Consider the following 24,378-nt stretch of genomic DNA (forward strand, 5'->3'; position numbering starts at 1 on the left):
GTACACACGATAAAAAGATTTTTCCCCTGGGCCGCAAAAAAAGGAGGTGTAGTTATGTCTCACATTTAATTCCGCATTAATGTGAGACAATTTCCTCAACTGGGAAACATTCAGGATCTGTGCCCCCACTTCCACAGAGAACTCAGATATCCAGGGATATGGTGGTATCTGGTAGATTAAGGTTTGATACCCTTACATAATGCCTTTTCTGCATTAGAAACTGAAGCTGCTCCTCCAACAAACAATAAGTGAATGTCTGTAAAGGAAGAAGCCACTAAATGCAACCAAAAGCTTTTAACATTAGCAAACCTCAAAAGAAAGCTCGTTCTGATAGGAGACTCAGTCATTAAAGGAACTAACTTGGGTTGTCTTTTCAAAGGTGACACAAAAATGAAATGTGTTCCAGGATCTTCAGCTGGTTGAAATGCAAACCAAGTAATCTGTGGAATTATAGAAGAAAGTAAAGACTCTAATATCAATGTTATCATCCATTTGGGGACCGACAACCTTGTAGAAACAGTATCCAGGCAGTACAGAAAGATTTCCAGTGTCTAGGGAAGGAGATTAAATCCATTGTAAAGATTATTGCCATTTCTGAAATATTATCTGTTCATTGAAAAGGAAAGGATAAGCTAGATAAAAAATTTCAATACATGGCTCAAGACATGGTGTACAGAAAGTGGATTTGGATACTTTGGAGGCTGGGGTCCTGTATGGAACAGTAAAGGACTATACAATAAGGATCATCTGCATTTGACAGTGGCAGGAAAGAAGATCCTAAGTGAGAAATTCCAGTCACATATTATCAGGATTTAAACTATAGGACAGGGGTGCTAGAAGGTGGCCAATGAAATTAGAATACCACCCCCAAGCAATAGAGGAAGTGAGAGTAGATGATAACAAAATCAATCAGCTTTACATTCCATGCTTAAGCAAAAGAGCATTAAAAATGACTATGACACCTTTTCACAAAAGTTATGACCACAAATGCTCTTAGCCTTGGCAACAAGATCCCAGATCTGCAGGCCCTATTGGTGGAGGCAGACTTGGATATTGCTGTCATTATGTACTGTAGACATGGTTCACGAGTCTCATGACTGGCATATGGCCATCCCGGGCTATAACTTGTTAAGGAAGGACAGAGAGGAAAGAAAAGGGGGAGGAGTAGCACTGTATCTGAAATACAATATCAATTCAACCAAAATGCAAGGGACATGGGGTTGGGAGGAAGCATTATGGGCTACCCTAAAACAAGACAGTGGTCCTTCCATTTACAATGGCATGATCTATAGGTCCAAAAACTCAATGAAGGATAAAATTAATCAATCTCACAGTCAAAATATGCAAACCAAAAAATGACAATTTAAATCAAATTACATAATTAATTACTTATAACAAATTACAAAGAATTACAAAACTTGTGATTTGCCAAATATTATCCTAATAAAAGCTTAATTGGAACTCACCAACATTCGCACCATTCATGCAATGCACACCCCTACTACAAACACCCATAGCTATACAAATAAAAACACTAATATTTCATAAAGAATTTTTCTCCATCATCAGGAAATGTATAACAAAACATCTCTTCAATTTGTGTTGGCATCAAAATTGCTGTTTTACAATAAAGAGTTGGTTAACATTCTTAAAATATCATGAATTTTCATAATGTTCAAACATTCCTATATTGATTTCATTAATATTCTTGAATTCACATAGGCTTGCTTGGAATCCCTTAATTATTCTTAACTTCACAACAAAGAATTATTTGTTTCACCTTTCTGTCGAAGGTTTCATCAGGGGAAATATTCCAATGACTAAGGAATCTGCAATACATAATCACTCTTTTAAAAACTTGTTATATTTTGTAAGGTTTGGGTGGACCCTTGGACACTGTGGCTGCTGACCACACCCATGGGAGGAAGTCCCGTGAGGGGCCACAGTCAGGCTCAGCTCTGGACACACAAACACGGATTTTATCTTTATTTAGACAGTTTGTGAAGCTACCAGAGGTGGCGGTAGTGAGTAGAAGATGGAGCCCGGCTGGGCTAGTATTCCTCAGGGTGCTGGAACAGCAGCTCCTCTGGTAGCAGTACTGTAGTAAAAGAACTGAGAGAATGAGTACAATAAGTCCCCAGTATGGAGAAGCCCCGAGATAGGGAGCTGGCCCTCGAGGAGCGAGTACCAGATCCCTGGGAGCAGAGACTCGCTGGCAAGTACTCATGCAGCAGTTCCCAGTAGGAGATGGCACTGATGCTGGAACGGAGGCAGGCCCTTGAGGAGCGAGTACCTGGTTCCAGGGAAACAGCTCTGAGGAGTAGATGGTAGTAGTACTCAAAGATGGTGTCTGTAGCGAATTCTTCCAAGTAGAAGAGGAGATGGACACAGGCAGCAAGTCAGGGAACAATGGTCCTCGAGGAGCGAGTACCGGTTCCTGATAGTGACCTGAAAGAAGCAGAGAGGCCCCCGAGGAGCGGATACCCCGTTAGCAGAAAAGAGTCCAATAGAAGTTGGAAACAGAGTAGCTGGGTACATAGAGCGAATCCCATCCGAAGGAATTCTCTTGCTAACTCAACGGCTATCAAACAAACGTAGGCTTAAATATCCGGGCAGCGTGATGTCATCACAGGGGGATGCCCCTGAGGTTCGTGCCATAGAGGAAATAATGAGGGCTGCACGGCGCGCTCGCCCTAAGGTACTTGAGGAGCATGGCGGGAGGCAGTGTCCAAGCCAGTACGGGGAAGCCGGAGAGGATGGCTGGCAGACGCCGTGGCAGTCAGACATCCACAGGGAGCAGGAGGAGTCGCATAAAAAGAAAGGTAGGCGGAGTGAAGCCGTCGGGCAGCGACGGTCGCAACAAAACTACTTCTAAACAATACCTCTTCTCATGCTAAAAAGTATATAAAAATATACCTAAAAAATATGCCCACTTTATCTGTAGCATAAGAACCTTCTATACGCGATATAATGTCACTTGTCGCTATGTTCCCTTGCCGTGTCATTTGTGATTTCACTATATCATCTCCAAAAAATCAACAGTCTTCTTTCATATCAAATGAAGTCAAACTAAATTATAACAATTCAAAGACACTAATCAAAACCCCAAAACGTATTATAGCATCATATATTCCACAGTCACCTCTATATATATACACATTAATAATCTATGTCACTACTGCTAGCAGAAAAAGCTCTTACAGAACCGCCATTGTCTTTAAATGATGTCAACAACTCCACGTAGTCCTACATGAACAAATATCTGGACATTATATATATATATATATATATATATATATATATATGATCTGATATGGTCTTCAACCATGAAGGTCGGTATAGAAAAGTGCTAAATAAATAAATAAATAAATAAATATATATATATATATATAATCACAAGCTAAATGAAGTCAATGATTGGGAACTATTGACCACTTAAATGCTCAAATGACCAACTTGCCATGTCCAATGCTTCTACCCTTATACCAAAATTGATAGCAACTACTCTTTAAATCAGAATCACTCATTTGTCCATATTCTATTAGCATGGAATTATCCTACAATGAATTTACAAAAAAGCTGACCATTCAATTTGATTATTAAGTCCATTAGGACTAACAGTGCACCAGTGTTCCAGATGCTATAAAGTTGACAAAATATCCCCTCCATTTTTTAATGAAACCTTATAAATAACAAAAAACTTTAACTCTTCTACAGAGTGGGACACTTGTGTCCTTCCAATGTTCAACCAAATGTGCCTTCTCCTTCTGCAATCTTATACAACTTTTTTGTTCAATGATGTGAGCCTTAATCATTCTTTTAGTGTGTCCAATGTAAATCAAATTACATGGACACACAATGGTATAAATTACACTTCCAGTAGAGCATGTAAAAAGACCAGGCAGTGTATATGGATATTTAAAATTTGGTTGTATAAATACATGCAGATTTAGCACATGTGAACATAGTAAACACATACCACAACTTTTTTGGCCACTGAGGTCATTGACACAGTGTGAAGATTTTTGTCATTGATTTAAATAAGACTGCAAATTTCTCCTTTTCTTTATGGAAAAAAATCAGACTATCCATATTTTTAAATAATGAAGACACTATAGGCCAGTGGCGCTGAATGTTTTTCTTAATTGCTGAAGATTTAGAGGAATATGGAATGGAGCATACAAACTGCTTGAGGGAATCTTTGGGGTTTTGATTAAAAGATATCTCTTTTAAACACTGATCTAGAATATCCCTGTTTCAAGAATCCATCTGATAAAATTTGAGCCTGAAATTTATAATCAATTATCGAAGAACGTAACCTACTTAACCTCAAAAATTGTCCACTCAAGATATTATCTCTCAATCTCGGTGGATTAAAACTCAAGTAATGCAATAATGTGTTTTTATCTGTAGGTTTCCAGTATATAGTAGTATGTAATTTACCATCCAAATTGTAAATATTCATATGCAAAACGGATATAATACTCCTAATGTATGTATCTGTAAATGATATATTTGGATCAACTGTGTTGTTCCAAGTAATGAAATCAAGAGGACTCCCCTCTTGCCCACTCCAAATTAACAAGTGGGCAAGTGAACATAGTGACAAGTGACATTATATCATGTAATGAAGGTTCTAATGATACAGAAAAAGTGTGCATATTTTGTAGGTTTATTTTTATACAATTTTTAGATTTAGTAGAGTTATTGTTTGAAAGTAGTTTTTAAAAGAGTGGTTATGTATTTTAAGTTCATTTAGTCACTGGAATATTTCTCCTGATGATGAAGGGGTGAAATGAAGAATTATTTGTTGGGAAGAATAATTAAGGAAATCAAAGCAAGTATACGTGAATTCAAGAATATTAATTAAATCAATATAGGAATGCATGAATATTATGAAAATTCAAGATATTTTAAGAACATTAACCAACTCATTATTATAAAACAGCAATTTTGACAACAACGCAAATTGAAGACATGCTTTGTTATAGATTTCCTGATGAGGGAGAAGAATTCTTTATGAAATATTAGTGTTTTTATTTGTATAGTTAAGAAGTTTGAGATAGGGTGTGCATTGCATGAATGGTGTGAATATTGGTTAGTTCCGATTAACATTTTATTAGAGTAATATTCGTTGAATCACAAGTTTTGTAATTCTTTGGAATTTGTTGTAAGTAATTAATTATGTAATTTGATTTGTCATTGAAATATGTAAATTCTATCTTTTTTTGGTTTTGCACATGGTCTGTAGGCCTCCAACCCAAACTGAAGACCTGGATCAAGATCTGGTGAAAGACATCCAAAAGGTGAGAAAGTTGAGAGATTTTAAACTGCCAGATGTGGACTGGAGTATCCCTTTGGCAGAATCTGCAAGAACTAGAGAGATAGTGGTTACCTTCAAGGGGCTCTACTCAAACAAATGATAACAGAACTCATGAGGGAGGGTGTGATACTCAACCTAGTGCTAAATTATTGGGATAATGTCTCACAGAAACTAATGTCTCACAGAAACTAATGTCTCACAGAAACTATCGCCAACATCTTATGCCCACTGGCAACACAAAATGTAAACCCCTCTCAAAAAAACAAGCAGCCATGGTTCTCAAAGGAGCTCCGCGCCCAAAAGCAAGGCCTGAGATGGAAAGAAAAGGAATGGAGGAAGAACCCCAACCCTCACTCCCTAACCCTATACAAAGCCGCTCTCCACCAATACAGAACTGCAACGCTACGAACAAAAAGAGATTTCTACGCCCACCGTATACATGATATGATCTTCGATGCGAAGGCACTCTTCTCGTACGTATCGGAACTCACCAAGACTGCCCCCCCTACAATCCCCAATGACCTAGCCCAATTGAAAGCCAATGATCTGGCCTTATTCTTCCAGAACAAAATCTCCAATACCCTGGCTAGATTACCTACTAACCCTAACATGCTATCTCCAGATCCGCCCCTTTGCCCGAACCTAGATGTTGGTTTGGAATCCTTTGATCCCACCTATGCTATAGAGGTGGAAACCCTGATAAAAAGAATGAAACCCTCCTCTCACCCTCTAGACCAAATCCCATCCAAACTCCTGATTCTCATACCAGAATCCTTCTCTAAACATCTAGCAGATATTATCAACTGCTCCCTCTCACAAGGAATCTTCCCAGATGCTCTCAAATTGGCCACCCTTAAACCCATTCTCAAAAAACCAAACCTGGACCCGGATGATCCCAACAACTACCGCCCCATATCAAATCTGCCGTTTGTAACCAAGATCATGGAGAAAATCTTAAATAACCAACTTTCAAATTACCTGGAGGAACATAATATTCTACACCCTTCACAATATGGATTCCGAAAAGAACACAACACTGAAACTCTCCTCATCTCGCTCCTAGATCAGCTATACACTGGCATTGACAAAGGACAGTCCTTCCTCTTAGCTCTTCTTGACATCTCAGCGGCTTTTGATACCGTAAATCATACTACCCTTATAAACCGGTTATCAGACATAGGAGTCGCAGGACCCGCCCTCAGATGGTTCGACTCTTTACTTAGCAACAGAGGCTACAAGGTTAAAATCGATAACAAAGAATCCACTCGCACTAACTCCCCATTCGGAGTCCCCCAAGGCTCCTTATTATCGCCCACTCTGTTCAATATCTACCTACTCCCTCTCTGCCATTTACTCTCAAAATTAAACCTGAAGTTCTACATATATGCAGACAACGTTCAAATTTTAATCCCCATATCTAATTCACTGGATTCAGCTCTCAAAACATGGGATTCTCACTTGCAAACGATCAACCTCTACCTTTCAAGCCTCAACCTGGTGCTTAACACTAACAAGACAGAACTCCTGCTGATCACCCCAGAAGGTAGTCCCTTCCATCAAAAGCTACACACCAACACACAAATTTCCCACGCAAGAGACCTTGGAGTCGTAATAGATAGTCACCTGAGCCTAAAGAAATTTATAAACCACACTACAAAGGAGTGCTTCTACAAGCTACAGGTACTCAAAAAACTCAAGCCGCTTCTCTTCTATCATGATTTCAGATCGGTCCTCCAAGCCATCCTGTTCTCTAAGGTCAATTACTGCAACTCCATCTTGCAAGGTCTTCCTGCTACTACAATAAAACCCCTCCAGCTGCTTCAAAATGCGGCGGCGAGAATCCTGACGAATACTTATCGGAGAGAGCACATCTCTCCCATATTAAAAGATCTTCATTGGCTCCAGTAAACTTTAGGATTCTACATAAATCACTTACAATCATTCACAAAAACATTCACTATCAGACGCCTCTTGACCTGCTACACCCTCTCAAACTTCACTCTACAGCCAGACCCTTAAGGGAAGCCTATAAAGGATCTTTACACATTCCTCCAATCAAAGCGGTGCACCACTCAAATATCAGAGACAGGGCATTCTAAACAATAGGTCCCTCCATCTGGAACGCCATGCCCCCGGACCTCAGGCAGGAAACCTGTCTCCTAACTTTTAAAAAGAAACTCAAGACGTGGCTTTTCAGTCAAGCCTTTCCCTGTTCTTAGTCCAATAGCTTGACTCAGAACTGTTCCCATCTCCACTGTAATTAAACAAGCACTAAGACACACTAATACGTCATAATGACATTGGCTCCTTTGCCTCCCTCCCACACCCTCACCTGTATATAGTATACTATCTCTGTTCTCCCCCCTTTATTTTCCTATCCCCAGTTTTTGCTCCCTTGTTATAATGTAACTTTATGCTTCATCAAATTTTGTCTTTTGTTAATTGGTTATGGTTAACTGCTTGTTCCATGTAAACCGAGTTGATTTGATTTGTATCAAGAAAGTCAGTATATAAAAGCCTTAAATAATAATAATAATAATGTTTTGAGCACCAGTGATGGCTTATCACAAATAAGAGACAGAGTAGTCACACGAAGACTCGAGTTATGAATTTAAAAAATATAGACTTTGACAAAATGGAAATGTACCAGAAGGAAGAACTAGAAGACTGGGAGAAAATGGGTGAAGTAGAACAGTGAGCCAAATTAGAAGGAACTATTACAAAGGCAACAAATCTATATGTTAGAAAAGTAAACAAATGAATGAGGAAAAAGAAACCAATTTGGTTCCCAAAGGAGGTCACTGAAAAAATAAAGGCAAAAAGAACAGCATTCAGGAACTATAAAGGATCACAAAAAGAGAAAGACAGGGAAGAATACCTGATGAAATTGAGGGAGACGAAGAAAGAAATCAGGAAAGCAAAAGGTCAAGAGGAAGAAAGGATTGCCAATGAGATAAAGAGAAGTGACAAAACATTTTTCAGATATCAGAGAAAGAAGGAAGGCTGGAAGTGGTATAGTGAAATTGAAAGATGATGAGGAACTCTGTGTGGAGATAGATGAAGAAATGGCAGAAATATTAAACAAATACTTCAGTTCTATGTTCACTAAAGAAGACCCTGGAGAAGGATCGATGCTGGTTGACAATACCATAGATGGCAATTCAGTAGACACAGCTCCTTTTACAGAAGAAAAAGTATGGGCAGAGTTAGGAAAACTGAAAGTGGACAATGCATGGGGCTAGATGAGGGTCATCCGAGGATACTTTGGAAACTCAGAGATGTCCTGGCAGGTCCGCTCAAAGACCTGTTTAATAGATCCCTGGAAACAGGAGGAGTGCCACAAGTTTGGAAAAGAGCTGTTGTGGTCCCACTTCACAAGCATGGTAGCAGAGAGAAGGCTGGAAAACTACAGGTAGGTTAGCCTCAACTAAGTGGTGGGAAAATTAATGGGGCCTCTGTTGAATGAAAGAATGGTGAATTATCTACAATCCAGTAAGTTTCTGGATGCAAGGCAGCATGGATTCAGCAGAGGAAAGTCCTATCAGATACTGATTGATTTTTTTTTTATTGTGTGACTACAGAATTGCAATAAGGATGAGTGCTTGATGTGATTTACTTGAATTTCAGCAAAGCATTTGATATAGTCCCGCATAGGAGGCTTGTGAATAAAATGAGAAGCTTGGGAGTCAGTGGCAAGGTGGTGAAATGGATTTCAAGCTGGTTGACTGACAGGAGAAAGCAGATAATAGTAAATGGAACCTACTCTGAAGAAAAAAATGATGTTAAGTGGAGTGCTACAAGGATCGTATTGGGACCAACTCTGTGAGAGACATTGCGGAAGGGATAGAAGGTAAAGTTTGTCTATTTGTGGATGATACTAATATCTGCAACAGAGAGATGCGGCAGGAACAACGATGGTGATGGGCAAGCACTAAATTAACTTATGGAGATATTGTAACTTTTCAATGTATTTAATAACACATAATATAACTTTGTTTACATTTTCTTTATAGATTTGGAAATTCTGAGGTATTAAGAGGAATTGAATAACCCAATAAGGGAATCCATTGTTGTAGTGACTGTGTATAGGATAGCGGAGAGAATAAAACATGGCTATGTTGTTCCTTTTACCGATTAAACATTTTGAGACATCTTTTTGAAAGTTATATGGAAGGTGAGGGCTGGAATTTCAAAAGTTTACGCGCATAACCGGCCTTACGCGCGCTGGGCCAATTTTCAAAAGGCCCGGTGGCGCGCGGAAAGCCCCGGGACGTTTGTAAGTGCCGGGGCTTTACAAAAAGGGTGGTCCAGGGGTGGGGCAGGGGCAGGGGCATGGCCAGAGGCCTCTGCATGGCCACTGGGCTGGGGATCGCGTGCCAACAGTTGGCCGGCGCACACAACATACTTCAGCCCCAGGGCTGAAGTAAGTTTTAAAACAAATAAAAGAAAGCAACAAAGGTGGGGGGAAAGGGCAGGGGAGGTAGGGGAAGGGAAGGGAAGGTGGGGTGGGGGGGTAAGGAAGTTCCCTCCGAGGCCGCTCCAATTTCCCTGGGAGGGAACAGGGGAAGGCAGCGGGGCTCAGATAGGGCTTGGCGTGCGCAAGGTGTACAATTGTGCCCCCCCTTGCGCACGCCGACCCCGGATTTTATAACATGCGCACACCTGCGCGCGCATGTTATAAAATCGGGTGTACAGGTGCACACGCCGGGTAGCGTGCGCACATGTAGGCCATGCACATATGTTTTAAAATCCGGCCCTAAATATAGATTTTAAAGTATTTTTTGATATGGTAATATTTTTTACTTTTGAGAGCACAATATTATAATAATATTTATTTATTTGTTGTAGAGTACATCATGTGTCTATAATTGAGGAGAATCTGACAGATGTCAAGTGTGCAAGTTTTGTCGAATGTTAGGTAACATTTTATATTTTGGGTCAACATCCCATAATTAGCTATATGGGAAATAGGTGATGATTGTATCTTTATTTAAATGATTTAGTAACACATAGATATAGTTTATTGTAAATTTTTTCTACAATCCCAGTTTATGAGGGAAGTTTCCCTAATAGATCATTACTGACACTGGGACACTTTTACATCACATCATTCCACAGCAATAGTCATCACACATCCCCTGAGGATTGAGAAGTAGGGATGTGAATCGTTTTTTGACGATTTAAAATATCGTCCGATATATTTTAAATCGTCAAAAATCGTTAGAGCCGCGATACAATAACAATTCCCCCGATTTATCGTTAAAAAATCGTAAATCTGGGGAAGGGGGAGGGCGGGAAAACCGGCACACTAAAACAACCCTAAAACCCACCCCGACCCTTTAAAATAAATCCCCCACCCTCCCGAACCCCCCCAAAATGCCTTAAATTACCTGGGGTCCAGAGGAAGGGTCCCGGTATGATCTTTTACTCTTGGTCCTCCATGCATTGTAGAAATGGCGCCGGCGCTACCTTTGACCTGTCATATGATAGGTCAAAGGTAGCGCCGGCGCCATTTTGTTTTTTTGTCCCCCGATGTCAGGAGCGTAGGAGATCACTCCTGGACCCCCGCTGGACCCCCAGGGACTTTTGGCCAGCTTGGGGGGGCCTCCTGACCCCCACAAGATTTGCCAAAAGTCCAGCGGGGGTCCAGAACGATCTCCTACCGCGAATTGTTTTTCCGTACGGAAAATGGCGCTGGAAGATCACACCGGGACCCCCCCCCCCCCCCACTGGACCCCAGGTAATTTAAGACATTTTGGGGGGGATTGGGAGGGTGGGGGATTTATTTTAAAGGGTCGGGGTGGGTTTTAGGGTTGTTTTAGTGTGCCGGTTTTCCCGCCCTCCCCCCCCCCCACTGGACCCCAGGTAATTTAAGGCATTTTGGGGGGGTTCGGGAAGGTGGGGGATTTATTTTAAAGGGTCGGGGTGGGTTTTAGGGATGTTTTAGTGTGCCGGTTTTCGATTTACACGATTTACACGATATTTAAAAAACCCAAACTGTGACGATCCAATTCCCTCCCCCTCCCAGCTGAAATCGATCATTAAGACGATCGATCACACGATTCACATCTCTATTGAGAAGCCTATATTAAGTGAAACAGAGAGGATCCTGCTTTGTTGGGATGCACTCAAGAATTGTAGATCCCACTGGGACATTTGAGATTTATTTGTTGTTTTAACAATATATATTGTTTCACTTTTTGAGAGGTGACACAATATAGGGAAGGTTTGTTTTTTTTAAAAGGATACATTGTTTCTTGTTTTTGTGGCTTGTATGGGTTGATTGTGGAATATTAGTCAGATAGGGTTCAGGTGTATATATATGGTTATATGATATGTTATAGAATTGATGTTAATTTTTGAATATTTTGTGAATTTTCAATCTACTGTAATTATGCACAATTATGAGATTTTTTTAAACTTTTGTAAATTAATTAAAGATGTTTAAAAACATGTTTGAAATATATGTGATTCCTTCATATTTTGCATAGCTGGGATTCAATGCCAAGAGGTGCAGAGTCATGCAGTAATCCAAAAGAGCTGTATGTGATGGGGGTTGAAAGACTGATGTGCACAAACCAGTAAGAAAAAGGAAGTGATAATGTCCTTAGTAAGGCCTCACCAGGAGTATTGTGTTCAGTTTTAGAGCACATATCTAAAAAAGGATAGAGACAGAATGGAGGCAGACCAGAGAAGGGTGACAAAAATGAAGTGGGATCAGTATCGAAAGACTTATGAGGAGAGGCTGAAGGATCTAAATATCTTTACCTTGGAAGAAAGGAGATGCAGGGGAGATATGATACAGATCATCAGCTATCTGAAAGATTTTAATGATGCATGAACTTCAAATCTCTTTCACTGGGAAAAAAAATCTGTAGAACTGGGTGCCATGAAATGAAACTCCAGGAGAGGAGAACTCAGCACTGATAACACCAGAAAATACGTCTTCATGGAGAAGGTGGTCGATGCCTCAAATGCCCTTCCAGAGCAGGTGGTGAAGACAATAACAGCCAAAGAATTCAATGTGGCCGGGGATAAACACGGTGGATCCCTAAAGGCTAGAGGATGGAAATGAAGAAAGGGTGCATGTGGGGTTAACTTGCTGGTGCTGCGGTTTCTACCCTTAACCAATAAGTCTTGATGCTTTTGATGCAACTGCAACATTGCTCTCTGCTTCAACTGCAGGGGGAAAAGGGGGAACTGGATTCAGACAACAACCAACAAGGGCCCAGACTTGTATGGTCTGGGGAACTGATAAGCATGGAGGTAACTTGCATGCAGCAGCAATTACTACACATAACAGAAGACAAGAGATTACTCCCCTTAACCAGTAAGCCTTGATGCTTTTAATGCATTTACAAGATCATGCTCTACTTTGACAGCGGTGGGGAGGGGGTGGGCGGAATAGGAATTTGATTCAGATGACAACCAACACGGTTCCTGACATTTATGGTCTGGGTACTGATAACGCAGATGTACAGTAAGTGAAAAAGCACAGCATTGTTTCTAAGGCCAAGTCCATAAACAAAACAAGTCAGCACTGTCTAAATTTTCAAGAAGGTTCGTCACCCAGTAAAAATGTGGCTAACAGTACATTTTTTATGAATTATCATAACTGCACGGAGCAGTCAGGGTAACCTGCACGGCATGGCAGATACTACCATAAGAAGCTTGCTGGGCAGACTGGATGGACCATTTCGTCCTTTTCTGCCATCGTTATTTTGCTACTATGTATGTTATTTAACCTGGGAAACCAGGATATGGTTTTAGATCCTTACAGGTGGTACTTAATTCAGCAGCCTGAATACCAATACCAAGTGTGCAGAGCACATCACACCTATTTTACGACCCTTACATTGGCTACCAATACAAGCCATGATGCTCCTCAGTGCATCAGTGGTTGGTTAAAAGCTTACAGTCCTTAGTAACGCTAGAATCTGCCAATTGCAATCTGCTGAATGTCCTCTCGCCGTGATGAAATGTGGGAGCAAACGTTTACAATTGCTGGTCCTAAGCTATGGAACACCTTACCTGACAATATACAGATGGAACTCTGTTTCAAATCATTTAAAAAACAATTGAAAAAAAATGTTCCTTTTTCTAGAAGCATTTGGTGGTAGCAGCTAACTTTATTTCTTTTTGGTCTCACTGAGATGATACTATATAAATCTGATTTACCCAGGAATTTTTAAGCCGCATGGAGCTTTGACACTGTGCTACATTATGATCACTGCACTGTCTGAGTTTTATTTTTAAAATAAAATATGAATGTATGTATGCACCTCACCAAGAAACTTGGATTGCAGTTTAAAAATATTTTAAATGAAAATAAAGTAATATTCATTTATGGCTTACAAAGAAAGTAATGGACTAATTGGGTAAATTGGTTTTTACCCATTGAAAAGTTGTATCCAGTTTTCTTTCATAGAACAGACTACAGTAAAATGAGAGATGTAGAAAGTAATAAGAGTCAACATCATGTGTTGGCTGGGAAGTAATTTTGGTACTTTCATTGGAATATCTAGGATCTGCGTAGACAAGCGCCCTTTAATCATCGTGGTAATGAAGTGATCTTTCAGGGTTTTTAAAAAATGTTTTCATTTACTTATTGGGTAAGGGTAGACTGCCATCTAAGCAGAAAGTTACTGAAGTGTTTTTTTCATGCAAAACAACCAAGAAACTTAATAGAAGAAGTGACAATACAGGTAAATGTGACTTGATCCGCAGGCAATGGCTAAAATTAGCAGTGTTCTCAGATGGAAATTACAGTAAGAAGTGAAAATTAGTCAAATGTTCAACCTTAAGTACACAAACTAAGTATGACCATGCAAATTCTGGGGCTAATTTGTCAAGCACATGGTGGTACAATGCTGTCTGAGCTGCTTCACCATGCACAGTTGTGCTAATTACACTTCTGTCTAGAGTTATCATCCCAGTGGAGTGCAAATTGTAGGGTTGAACTCACAACTCAAAATCTGCCCCATTAATGTCTTCATGAGCCTCCTTATTCTATTACAGGGAGGGTCTTCTCAAGACAGAAGGCATTCATCCGAGCAATTTATGTGAGACAGGACTGCAATTTACAGCTGCCGTTTTGAAAGCAGCAGCAGTCAAACCCTGGGCACCAGAAACATTTTTACATTATTTTTTAAGACAGTATGTAGCAGTTTTGACACTGGTATTCCCTTTACTCTAGGCTCCCTGTTTGGTCAGACTGGAGTTTGTGTGATTTATGACCTGCTCCATACCTGTTTCACATTGGTGGCTCAAAGACTAATTGTATTAATTCTAGCCCAGGTGTGTCTAAATGTGTAAGCATACTCAATCAGCAACAGCACACCTTTTTTTTCACTATTTCCTCCTCATGCACTAGTAAAGAAGGGAATGATAAACCACTGAAGGACCTAAATCTGAAAAGAATGCAGAGTGAAGAAGACCATTCCTTTGATTTCCTGGTGACTTCTTGTCATCCTAGGTAAAGCTGATCCAGTCCTGGTGTTACTCCATTGAAGCCCTGCATTTATTCTTCTTACTAAGATCAGGACTACATATCTCTGAACGAAGTGGGGCAAAAGAGGACAAAACAAGGCTGTCCTCCTAGTGAAATACATTCATTTTGAGACCTTAAACATTTGGCAAGAAGCGACGAGTAGCTGAATGGAGATAACATGGAGAGGAGAGGGGTTGGAAATTAGGGCAAACTTTGGTATAACGTGTAGAACTAATCGATGAAAAGCACATTAAACTAAGGTAAAAAATGTAAGCGTTCTTGTAAGGAATAGGAAGTCAGTTAAGATTAAGGAGTAATGGGAAAGAATGGGAGAAGCTTGGGAGATTGAAGATGAGTTGATATTGGCATTCTATGAGCTGCTGAGGATAAACTGTTGAAAGAGGTAGAGCCACAGGTTGGAAGTTAGCAGAGTTCAGCATAAAAGGAATCAAGGTCTTCAAAGGAGCTAATGTTAAATTTGAAACACAGAAAGGCAGGAACGCTTGCAAAATTAGAGGAGAAAAAAATGGTAGCGCTGAACCCTTATGGAAATGTGAGGCAAATGGGAAAAAGTAAAGAATCAAAGAAAATGCTAACATTATGAGCAGAGTTCAGTTCTTTTTAAACATTGTTAAACTTTTACAAAAATCAAATGGCAAAAGGTGACCATTAAACTATGATTTTAAAAAAGTATCTTATCATTGAAAAAGTTTCTTGGATGAAACTATATTTAAATTCAACATTATTTTTTCATGTCTGTTTTCCAGTTGGTAGTGGGCTCTGGATCAGAGTGCTGACATCACAAACAAGATTGGAAATGCGTATTCCATGGTGTATACACAATTTCCAAAAGCATTCTGTGCACCTCCAGCACTTACTCATTGGGAATAAAAGGCACTTACTTCTCACTAGTCTGAGGGAAAGGATGTGCAAAATCATGAACCTCATTTAAAGGTGAATTTTAAAAGCCCGATGCACACATTAATTAGGGGATGCACAAATGTGTCGGGCTCAAGTGCGCTGAGTGGATTTTAAAAGCCAAGATGGATGTGGAACTCCCAAAGCACGCACTTCTGAAAGTTGTCAAAAAGGGCTGGGGCAGGGCTTGGCATTTGGGGGCACGAACCTGAGATGTGCACATGAATTCTTACGCGATCCAGCATGCGCCAAGGCTCCTTGCTGCATAACTTTACTTCTGATATGGATAACGTGTGAGTTAAAAAATAAAGAAACTGGGCAGGTTTGCGAGGTTCTAAGAGTAGAGGCTAACTTAGAGGAGTGCAGACTATTAAATTAGGGGGTTTGGAGGACCTCGCTGTTAACTGGGTGAACTGGGGACAAATTGGTAAAACTGGCCGTGCAGCAGTATATGCAGAGAGACAGTGACTCAAAACACCTCACTACACCTCCACCCCTGACGAAGCCCACGAAACACGTACCGTGTCAGGTTGGGTCGGTGTTGTTATAAACTGTCCTGACAAGCTCAGATAAGTGTCCAGTTTTACCTACATAACTATAAAAAGAGTGAAAATTTAAAAAGAGCAAAAAATGTAAACTATGTGGTTACCGATGATTACAAAAGCAGGAGCATAGTCAAAAGATATTGCGATTGACATGCACAGCAGCATGTTAATACGCTGCAGAACCCGAGCATGAGGCTTCCCAATAACAGCCCATGTGAAGTCTATGAGGTATCCACAAGGTACACAAAAATATTACTTTCAGCAATTCTATAACGGTGTTTTAGTATTGCTATATTTGGAATATACACCATTACATACAGTTTTTGTTTGAGTGACTTTTTATTTGTTGGCAAGTGTAACAGAAATGTCCGCTCAATGCATATAATCACAGGGAAAAACACTTTAGTGATAAAAATAGCCACTTGAAAGTTACTTCGTTGTGATAACCCCGTAAAATCAATTGACATGACACTTACATTTGAGAAACCACAAGAGCGTTTGAAAAAGCCGCTCTGCTTCGCCCGACACAGCACCGTGTTTCATGGCCTTCGCCAGGGGCTGTTCTTTTTTAAACTGAAAGGAACAAAGACCATGATTAATAAGTCAAATTGATCCTAACTTCTATTCAAAAAAAGAAATACATACGTGTCTGTGAATTAGAGGTTTTTTAGGCTGATAGAATGTGGCTCCGGCGTCTCAACAGAGGATTTGCCATTTTGGAAATGTCCTTTTTATAGTGCATTGTCGACTTGTGTTCTGGCCAATCAGGGAAGTGAAAAGACCAGAAGAAGGATTTTAAATCAATGACATCCACTCAATACTGTCATTCATGCCTTGTGGAGATTCTGTAGCTAGCTCAAAGATCCATTTCTGTTCTTTGTAATTTAAAAAATTACGGAAGGCGCCCCCATGAGTATTCAGGCACTGATAGCCTTTGCCCTTACTATGTCACAGGGGCTACCACTGGCCATCCATTGCTCCTACCATGTGACAGGGGCCAACCAATGGCACTGGTAGCCCCTGTGACATAGTAAGGGCAAAGGCTATCGGCGCCATTTTGAATACCGGCAGCCAACGGCATGAGTGCAGTAGATGGCTCCCGGACCCCACTGGACCACCAGGGAGTTTTGACAAGTCTTGGGGGCATCACGAGGGTGTGGGTTTTGTTTAAATTCGCTCCTTTAGATGGCTGAATAATTCGGTGAAGATTCGTTGTATTCGTGGGAAATCGTGATACGTTTCGTGATGCAACGAATACAACGAATATGGCCCTATACGTTGCAGATTGCCAATATGTTGCAAACGAATGCACACCCCATGACACATTGCTTATGCTGAAAGTCAAGATAAAACTCAAATTAGGGTCGCAGTTGTCCAACCACTCCATAAATTTGTTAAATTCAACATCACCTTCCCACACCACCAGGCTATCATCTATGAAGCGTCGCCAAAGTTTAATCCGTTGGGCAAAGAGATTCTGTTGCAAAAACTTTTTCTCAAATTGTCCCATTTAGAGGTTCGCCACATCTGGTGCCATCGTGGCACCCATGGCTAACCCCATCATCTTAACTTCATACTCACAATCTGCAACACTTCCCTCTGGGGTATGTTGGTGTATAAAGATACAACATCAATGGTTGCCAAAGCCAGAGAAGAAAGTCAAAATAGTCATATTCTGGCTAATTTTTTGATTACTTTGGCACAGATGGCTCTGTGCAATAATTTCTTCATGTTCAATAACACCTTCTTTTACAAATGAAGGGGGTAGCCTTATTATACATCAGGAAGACTAAACATAGCTTAAAGACACAATTTATAGAGCATCGTAGCGCAATTACAAGGAGTAAGTTGGAGGCCCCTTTGGTACAACATTGTTTGACAAATGAGCATAACTTTGATGATTTATGTTTTTCTGTGTGAACAACCAAAGGTATTTAAACGTGGTGGTAATTTTGATAATTACCTACTACAATGCGAACAAAAATGGATTTATTATTTGAACACCATGGCCCCGAATGGCCTGAATAAAGAGATAGATTGGTCGGTCTTTTAAGCTATGTTTATTAAGATTCATTGACTATAATTGTGATTAGTGGGGGATGAACTTTGTTCATGTTTGATGGACAGGAGGAGGGAAGGACACTTCCGGTTATGTCATATACGAAGGGAATTTAAACTACCGGCTTTCCTGAATTCTTTTCAATTTGAGACGCTGAGATGCCATTATTCGGACCTGAGGTATTAGAGATGAGTAGTACTCCTTCGGTGAGTTGGTAAACATGGGATTGAGTTTTATATTGGATAGTGAGTTTTCCCGAAAGGGTTGTTTGAAATAAACTTGTGATAAAAAAGATTAATAGTAGAAATTAAGATTAATTTGTTATTGATGTTGTGGGGTTAACGGTGCGATATTGAAGAGGCGAAGAGGCAACACTGTGGTTTTTGATGTTTTTAGGTATAGAGAATATCGGGCCAATGTTTTTGATTACAGTAAGATGATATTTCCCCTGAAGGCTTGAATAGCCAAAACATGGTCCATGTCAGAATTGAACAACTAAATTGGCTAAGTATCTCTTTTTATATGTGGTGAACTTCTAAAGAGCTGCATGGTAGCCATATATGGAATATAAGTGAAAAGTGGTGCCATAGAAGAAAAAGAAAGCATTTTTAAAAATACTTTTTGGATAAATAATAAATTTTTTGAAAAATAGAAAATAATAAAAAATTCTTATAAGGAGACAGTAAATGATTAAAGTAACAGTGCTTTAAAGGCTGATACTGCCTGTGGCCCTTTGTAAGTGAGAGACAGTGGATTACATCACAAGCACAGACATTCTGATACTGTCTTCCTTATATTAAACAAATTGTGGATAGTAGGAGATTTTTGGAATATCTTTGTATGAATTGGGTTCAATATGATTTGTCCCTCTCACATGATATTGTTTTGCTGTGATTATTGAGAGGAGGAAGCTTCTGTTGTTTTGGATTTTTTTTTTAATATCAGATGTACACCTCAAAATGGGAGAAGTGGGGTTGAGAGGGGGAGAAAAAGGAAGAGAGAGATAAAAGGGGTGGGGGCAGAAAAAGAAGGAGGGAAGGTGAGAGAATGGTTGGTTTGCCCTCCCAATAAAAAATATGTTTCACTTTCCTGCTTTAACTGTGTCTTTCACTTCACCATTAAAGCATGCCGGCAGTTGTATGATCGTCCTTCAACCTTTTTTAATGCAAAGAAAACATTTTATCTGGGCTTCCAAGACGGTATTTTTATACAATGAGCAAAAAATATAGAGTAGGTAATTACAATCTACGTTCCAGGGCTCCCTGTGGGGCGGGGGAGGGGGAAGCAATAGTTCCAATGCCCTTTTGCAATAGTCAAAAAATATTTTATCTCAAAATGCACAGCAATCAAGTCATGTAAATATAAATTATATAAAGTCTTTAATGAAGAATTGGTTGGCAATCCATTAGACAAAACAAAATGGTTTCCAAAGTATCCAAGATGCCTTTCACCAAAGAAATCAAAACAAATATAGCAAACTCAAAGGCAACATGATTATAGGCAAAGGCATCCCCTGACATAGGTTGTGTCTTTCATGCCAGCTATCTCAAGGGGGAACAAAGATAGAAATCCCAAATTCTAAGCAGTTTTTCTCCTATTTTTGATTTTTCAATTTTTAAACAATGTCCACACCTCATGCAAATTTTACTGACTGTGTCATGTGCTCTAAGAGGTAAGCCAAATCTAAGTTGCCTTCCACAGACAACTCATGACAGGGTGTCTGCAGCTCAATTAACCTTTGCATCATAAGATAGGTGGAATTCCACCTGGAGCCACATCCAGAATAAGGTGCTTAAGAGTTGCCCACCGATCATGCTTTGATAATAATGCCCAGCTATTTTTCTCTACTTCTCTAACAGATTCCACAGTACAAAGCTATTGCTCACCTTGACCACCAGGCCCGAGCGTCTCTTACTGCCAGCTGCAGCATGTGTCCAAAGCATCAGATACCTGTGTAGCTCTCTTCAGCTATTTCCCTGATTATCTTGCTGCCATTGTCTGTAATGAAAAACCAGGAATCACATCATCCCAGCCTAGTCAGACTTCCATCATCCCTGTGATTACTTCTGTAGTGAACCTTTGGTTTCCTTCCCAAAACGATTTTACTAAATTGCTGGGGATGTCCAGTGCAGATTTAGTGGATAGAGGCTTGGGTTTTACTGCCCCGTGTGGGAGCTGCAGATTGATTGATTTATTTATTTATTTATTTATTTATTTATTTATTTATTTATTTAATGTTTTTGTTATACCGAGTTTCATGACAGGCATCACATCAACCCGGTTTACAATTAACAAAGTGTGAAAGCATAACGTAGCGTAATAAACAATATTCTCAATAAGAACCTTGAACTTTTAAATACAGGGAATCAGAAAAAGGATGTGAGAAAGTTACAATAAAACGGGGAAAATTAACTTGGAACTGGAAGAGGGGAGAGAAAGAACAGAGCAATATTTACATTTCAGACAATTAATGTAATTACATTTCAGACAATTAATGTAATAGAGTAGCAAGATGAGTAAATAAGACTATGCGAATAAATGTGGCGGTACATCACTATGAAACGGAACATAAGTAACCGGATGGCTAAATATGCCACAGAATATGAATAAATATGACACAGTATATAGATCCAATTGTGCTGTTGCGTGAAGGTTTTATTCAGGGCTTGGAAATGCTTTTTTGAAAAGCCAAGTTTTTAGTCTTTTCCTAAATGTTAGCGAGCATGGCTCCTGTCTCAAATCTGGTGGGATAGAGTTCCAGAGGGCTGGACCTGCTGAAGAGAAGGCTCTGAGACTCAAGGATTTATGTTGGAAGGTTTTGGCCTTTGGAATTTGGAGTGACTCTTTGTAGTATTCCCTGATGGGTCTGACGGAAGTGTATTTTTTAAGTGGTATTTGTAGGTCAATTTGCGTGTGTTGGTTGATAGTTTTGTAAATGATGTTGATGGTTTTGTACATGATTCTATAGTGGATTGGTAGCCAATGGAGGTTTTTGAGGATAGGGGAAATATGGTCAATTTTCCTGGAATTTGTAAGGACTCTGGCTGCAGAGTTCTGAACCATTTGTAGAGGTTTGGTATAAGAAGCTGGGAGGCCTAGTAGTAACGAGTTGCAATAATCTAGTTTGGAAAAGATTATTGCTTGCAAGATTGTTCTAAAGTCCTGAGCGTGGAAAAGTGGTTTAATTCTTTTCAGAATATGCAATTTGTAGAAGCAATCCTTGGTGGTTTGGTTAATGAATGGTTTGAGGTTGAGACGATTGTCTAGGATGGCTCCTAGATCTCTTACATGGGCTGTTTGAAGGAGTGTGGGTGGTTTTGGAAGTATGTTATTGTTGTCCGGTGATATGAGCAGGAATTCTGTTTTCGAAGCATTGAGCACAAGATTTAGACTGTTGAGAAGTTTAATTTCTAATAAGCAAGTGTCCCAGTATTCCATTGTTTTTGAGATTGATTCTTTTATGGGGATCACGATCTGTACGTCGTCTGCGAAAAGGAAGTGTTTCAGGCTTAATTTTGTAAGTAATTGACATAGTGGTAGCAGGTAGACATTGAAGAGCGTGGGTGAAAGTGATGAACCTTGCGGCACCCCTCTATTAGAAGGGTGGTATTGGGATTCTTTATTGTGAATTTTGACTTTGTATCCTCTGTTTTCTAGAAATGTTTTGAACCAGTTTAATGTGGTACCTGTTAAACCAATGTTTGCCAGTTGTTTTAGAAGGAGGGCGTGGTTGATGGTGTCGAAGGCCGCCGAGAAGTCGAGGAGGATTAGTAAATATGCTTGGCCTTTATCAATACCAGAGAGGAGGAAGTCCGTGAGTGAGAGTAGTAGCGTTTCTGTGCTTGCTGCTTTGCGAAAACCATATTGGTTTGGGGACAGAATACTGTGGTCTTCTAAGTAGTTGGATAGTTGGGTGTTTAACAATTTTTCCATGATTTTGGCTATTAGAGGGAGGTTGGAAATAGGGCGGAAGTTGTTGGGATCACATGCATTTAGATTTGGTTTTTTTAGTAATGGCTTGATTGAGGCAGTTTTTAGGTCATCTGGGTAGATACCATGTGCTAGAGAGCAGTTTATGATATCTGCAAGGGTTTTTGCTATTGTGTCAGGGATGAGAAGAAGCATTTTAGAAGGGATTTGATCAAATGGGTGTGATGACGGTTTCATTCTCCTTAACGCCGTTTGTATCTCTGTGATTGTTATGGGTTCAAAAGCATTAAGCTGGATGTCTTTGTTTTGGGGGAAATATGTGTTATCTGGAGAAGTAGAGTTTGGAATCCGCTGATTAAGGAGATCCGATATTTTTTTGTTGAAATGAAGGGCAAGTTCGTCTGCTTTAGTCTGGGCTTGTTCGGGTGGGATATCTGGAGTGATGGGTTTGGTGAGGCTTGAAACAAAGGCGAATAGGACTTTTGAGTCAAAGATGAGATGATGAACCTTCCAGGCATAATAGTCTCTTTTGGTTTTCAACGTGGTACTTTTGTATAGATGGAGTGATCGTTTGTAATCAGAGAGAGAGGTCGGTGAAGGGGCTTTGCGCCATTTTCTTTCTTTTTGCCGAAGTAGTTGTTTGAGCTTTCGTAGTTCCTCATTAAACCAGGGTTGTTGTTTAGATGCATTAGAAGACATTATTTTGGTTGTCAGTGGGCAGAGAGTGTTTGCTATAGATTTTGTTATTTTGGACCAGGATTGGAGGGCAGAGTTGGGTGTAGAGACATCAATGAGTGGTAGCTCCGAGGTTAGAAGTTTGCTGAGTTGTTCCGAGGTGCAAGGTTTTCTGTATAGGAAAGCGGGTCTTGAGTTGAGGTTAGAGTCTGATCGAGGTAGAGAAAAGCTGGTGGAGATTAGAGAATGGTCTGACCATGGGACTTTTTTGCAACTTGGTTGTTTTGTAAGAGAAATACCGGAGTTTATAAAGAGGAGATCGAGCGTGTGGCCTGCTTTATGAGTGGGTTTGTTGATTTGTTGGCTGAAACCCATCGCTGACAGTGCGGTGAGGAGAGCTTCACAGTTTGTTGAAAGGGGGACTTTGTCAACATGTAAGTTAAAGTCGCCCAGGATTATAGCAGGGGAGTCAAGATTGAGATGCAAAGTTATAGTTTCGATAATAGGTGAGGAGTCTGACTCTGGTAAGCCTGGAGGGGCATAGACTAGAAGGATTTGGAGATGTTCTGATTTGAACAATCCTAGTTCAAGTTTAGTAGCTGTACTGATGGGGTGGTGTGTGAACCTTAAGGATTTTTTAGCAGCTAGGAAGATACCCCCTCCTCTTTTTTTTTGTCTTGGGATGGAGAAGAAATCGTAAGTCTGTGTTGGTAGTTGGTTAATGAGTGCGATGTCTGTGGATTTGAGCCATGTTTCTGTTATGGCGCAAAAGTCTGGGGTTGTGTCCTGCAGTATGTCGTTAAGTATCAGAGTTTTGTTGGTGAGCGACTGGGCGTTGAATAGGATTATGGTGAATAGGGAGAGACCTAGGAACTGTGTAGTGGGGGAAATCATGATTGGGATGAGTGATTTGTAGGTGCGTGGGCGGTATTGCATTATTGTTAAAGGTTGGATCGGTGCTGGATGGGAGCTGCTGAAAACTGGAAGTGCTGCTAGAGATTGGATGAGTGCTGATAGAGACTGAATGAGTGTCGCTGGAGATTGGATGAATGCTGCTGAAGACTGAATGAATGCCTCTGGAGACTGAATGAGTGCCTCTGGAAACTGGATGAGTGCCTCTGGAGATTGGATGAGAGCTGCTGGAGACTGGAAGAGTGCCTCTGGAGATTGAATGAGTGCCTCTGGAGATTGAATGAGTGGCTCTTGAGACTGGATGAGTGCTGCTGGAGGATGGATGAGTGCTGCTGGAGGTTGGATGAGTGCCTCTTGAGACTGGATGAGTGCTGCTGGAGGCTGGATGAGTGCTGCTGGAGGTTGGATGAGTGTCTCTTGAGACTGGATGAGTGCTGCTGGAGGTTGGATGAGTGTCTCTTGAGACTGGATGAGTGCCTCTGGAGATTGAATGAGTGCCTCTGGAGATTGAATGAGTGCCTCTTGA

This window comes from Rhinatrema bivittatum, chromosome 1 (assembly GCF_901001135.1).
Source record: "Rhinatrema bivittatum chromosome 1, aRhiBiv1.1, whole genome shotgun sequence".
Taxonomy (NCBI): Eukaryota; Metazoa; Chordata; class Amphibia; order Gymnophiona; family Rhinatrematidae; genus Rhinatrema; species Rhinatrema bivittatum.